Raw genomic sequence first — 4131 nt, 5'->3', positions numbered from 1 at the left:
TTAAACCCCAGCGACCGTGTTCTCCTCACTCTCTAATAGTGTCGTGCAAGGAGGGGATGAGAGTCAAGCCGTCGAGCGCACAGACCCAGACGGAGATTCATCCGATACAGGTACACCCAGAGATCTACAGTCTACACCAGAAGACGTCCAGTGGCCTCTCCTCCCCTGGTGTTTTGTCCAGTGTATGTAGCTTTTGGCCCCCTCTCCCGGGTCTCCCCTACCCCAGAAGACATTTCTGTAACAGCATGCAAGCGAGTGCACCGTGTCAGAAGCTGTTACTGAGTTTGAAAGCAGATCTGTCCTTCAAGGCCGGCGCGATCTCGATGGGAAGCACTTTCCCCTCAGCTGGCACCGCAAATGAAAGCTTTTTCACGTGGACGTACGGCGGCCATTTCCAATTCCAATACTCTCGTGCTACCATGAAACCACTTAAGCCAGTTCATAAAGAGCAAGCGCCAACGCCCGGCACGATAAGCCATGTGAGAAAACGAAGCCAGACTCACTATTATGCTTTTTCAACGACCAACGCGTGACACGTTGGACCAGAGAGCCCCCCAAAGTGTGATTTTATTACATGTTGGAATCGTCATACGCATACGATGCCATGCATATGCGGGGACGATATATCGAAATTCAACACATCGCCGTATCATGGGCCAGAGGAATAAATCGTGATATTAGCTCCATTTTATTCTGCTGCAGGAATCACAAATGGGACAGCTTGCCCCGTTCTCCAAGTTCTCCATCCAAATTATATTATTTGCACTTTGTAATATTTTTAAATTGTTTACATTCTGGTGAGCCAATGCCATTGGCAGAAAGATTTGTGGCTCAGTATTCGGATGGCGAACCTCAGATCGTGCATCAAATCATATCATGACATAAGCGTATATCATCCCATCCCTAACTCAGACTGATTCAGATTCAGATTCACTTTTTTTTGCCACAGTAAGTAATCAGATTACATAGGAGGTATTTAACTGTAGTATTTGAGTGTAAGTATGCGGTGTAGTGGTCACATCAATAGTTAGAAGACAAAAACAACACTGAAAGACAATCACGCGGTGCATCCAATCCATTTCCAAGTGAATCGAGCCGGTTCTCCTCCTGTTGATGGTGTCGTACCAACCGATGAACCCCCGACTCCGCGTGTGAGTCAGGTGAGCTGAATGTCTCAAACCAACAATGTATGAATTCCCTGCTGTAGCGAGGCCCTCGGCTCCGACAGACAAACCCATCATTTAGAAGAGTGAGGCAGTCGAGGAACCCAATACCTGTGAGATGTGTTGACAGTGGCACAAAGAGCTGTAGGTCCTAACAGGCCTGGAGGAGATGGACACTTCTGCTGACGTGACACAAAGTAGATGGGGGGCAGAGTGAGCACCGTCCTCAGCAGCATCGCTCACTTTCTCGTGTCGGAAACTGCAAGGCGGAGACCAGAATATTCTGCTCAATTTGCAGCGCAGTTGCCAGAATAAAACACCGGCTTTGTTTCTGCAATCTACGAATATGTCGAATATCAACCTTTCTAAACCTAAATACGTTGCATAGGACGTTTCAAGATATGCGAATATTAACGTTATACTGTACATGTCAGAGAGTCTGCTATTGAAAGAGCACAGTGGAGAGTGTAAGGGCGTTGTGGCCGGGGTGGACGGAGGCCATATAAGCACTTGCCTTTCATATACCGGCGGCCGGGCTGTGTTCGATTCCCACTCATGGACCCAGCGTTTCCAAAGTCTATGTTTCAACCGTGAGTCACATTTAACGTTTTTGTTATTTAAGCTTAACAAAAACCATAACCATAACCCTAACCTAAACAAAGTTGTTTTACTTGACATAACCAAGTTGTTTTACTTGCCTAAATATAACCAAAGTTGTTTTGCCTAAAGCTAAACAAGCTGTTTTATTTGTGGTTAACATCGGAAGGGCAGCAACATTTTCAAATTAACCACCGCCGCTTTGTTTCAAAGTTACAGTGAGACTGTAGATGTCAAATGCAACGTTTTAGAAATGCATTCTGCCGACATTGTATTTCAAATTTACCTTGATATTCTACATACTAACGTAAATTCCCGACACATAAAATGCCAACGTTTTACTCTGGCGACTGGATTGAAATTTGCCCCCAAAAGTCTGAGTGATTAGTAGGCAGTGATGTAAGAAACTGTGAACCAACCAAACACCTATAGGGGGGAAATCAGAGTTCACAATCCCATGAAAGCAAGAACTATCGACTTTTCCCACCCAATCATGTGAATGTGTCTATATGAATCGTGTCTGCCTCACTCACTGTCTCTGGGCTTATTTGCCACGCTCACATAAGGTGACCAGCAGCACGGCACTCCACACTTAAGAGCAGTTTAAATAGCAGTGCTGCCTGGGGTTGCGCCGCGCTGTGGAAAATATCTTGACCTTTCATTTGACTTAACAAGTTGATCCAATCCACATCAGACCAGCTTCAATCGTGCAGTTAAACGCTAGTTTAGCCTTCTCTGCCAAAGCCACTTCCTCTTGTGGCAACTGAGCGCCCTGTATTTGAATGCAGGATAATGAGAGAAATATCCTCGCTGTGCTGAAGTGAAGGAGGCAAAACGGCCTCCATCAGCTGCTTCTTTTCAGACTATGAAAAAAGCAATCAGGGTATGGGGCTGTGCTCCGGCGTTATAGCCTAGCTGCCATTTCTGACTCAAACTTAAACACATTATTGATTTCATGGTTGAAATTATTTGTTTGCTCCAATAAGGGGCAATACTGTGTTACGCATAGTCGCATACCGACGGTTATGTTTTTAAACGTCAGCATTGTCCTATGCACAACGCTGTTTCTCCCTCCAGCGTTGACAAAAACAGATGCTTCTGTTGAGCCTTCAGAGGGTTTCTCCTGAACTCGGCTGCTGCCAACGGAGAGAAACCGCGAGAGGTGACAATGCAATTGGCAATTTTGTCTGGCCTGCCTTTGGCCATAGAAATGAGCATTCTTGAGGAAAGTCGAGAGACAATGCGAGTGGGCGAGTTAGGTTGAGGACTGGGGACGAGGAACTTTGTGTGGCTGCTCTGTGGTCTCATTCACAAACCCAAGAATGTCGCCACAATCTCATACACTCTTAGCAGCCAAAGTTGTGATGCAGTATATTTGAGAAAAACCTCGGCAGCAGCATCAATTTTCCCTTTTACTGTTGGCTTGAAATCCAAGCGAGGCCAAAACCAGTAACTATTGTATAAATTACAGCAATTTGGTATATATTATATGAAATGTTCTTTTTCACATCATAAAAATGCATTGGCTGAAATACGGAGTGTGAGGAAGGGATATAATAAAATGTGTTTTCTTATTTTAGTTTCATTTCAATATCACATTTAATGAGATTGTAAGTGAGATTATCTGTTATAAATTCATTCACACAATCTGGTTCCACTAAGATGATAGATAGATAATGTAAATATTTCCAGCCACATTGCCCGATGACTATACGGCAAGGAAATCAAAAATAATAATCCTAATATGGCATATTCTTTTACGTTTTTCACACCAGGAAAAACAATAACTGATGGAATTGGCACGTGATGTAAAGCATTCCCCTGCTCAAATGAAAAATGACATGACACTGGATAATTCCCTCACCGACTTGCTTGTGCACTTCCCTGAAAATTAGTTTCCCCACAAGATCCTGAACTCACATGTCTGACTGTGTGGGAAGTATTGTTGTTTTTTCAGAATTCATTCCAGTTCAATATATATAAATATAAAGCATAACACTTTCATAAAATTCAACATTGAAAGATTCACTCAATAGACAGGTAATAATAATAAGCATTTACTGGCAGTAACTGATACATTTCTTGGGCTGGTCGATAAAATGTATGTTTTTCTGTTCTTTCCTTTTGAGATATAGTTACATTTAAATTTGGGCGTATGTGATTTTAATTCCATTTTTGCATAATTTTTTTTGCATGATAGCAACTTTGTCATTGATGCTGCTTTCTCAGCCAGTCTCCTCGTTTCCTATCCCAATGCACGGTAAAGACTTGGTTATTTAAAGGTTAAATAAATCAACAAAAAATAAGAAGAACACGTTTTACAAAGCCACGTTGAAGTCAAAGTGCGCGAGTGCACTGCAGCGCCAAATCA

This window comes from Poromitra crassiceps, assembly GCF_964638095.1.
Source record: "Poromitra crassiceps genome assembly, contig: HAP1_SCAFFOLD_1391, whole genome shotgun sequence".
In the NCBI taxonomy this organism is placed as follows: domain Eukaryota; kingdom Metazoa; phylum Chordata; class Actinopteri; order Beryciformes; family Melamphaidae; genus Poromitra; species Poromitra crassiceps.
This window is presented reverse-complemented; position numbering follows the sequence as displayed.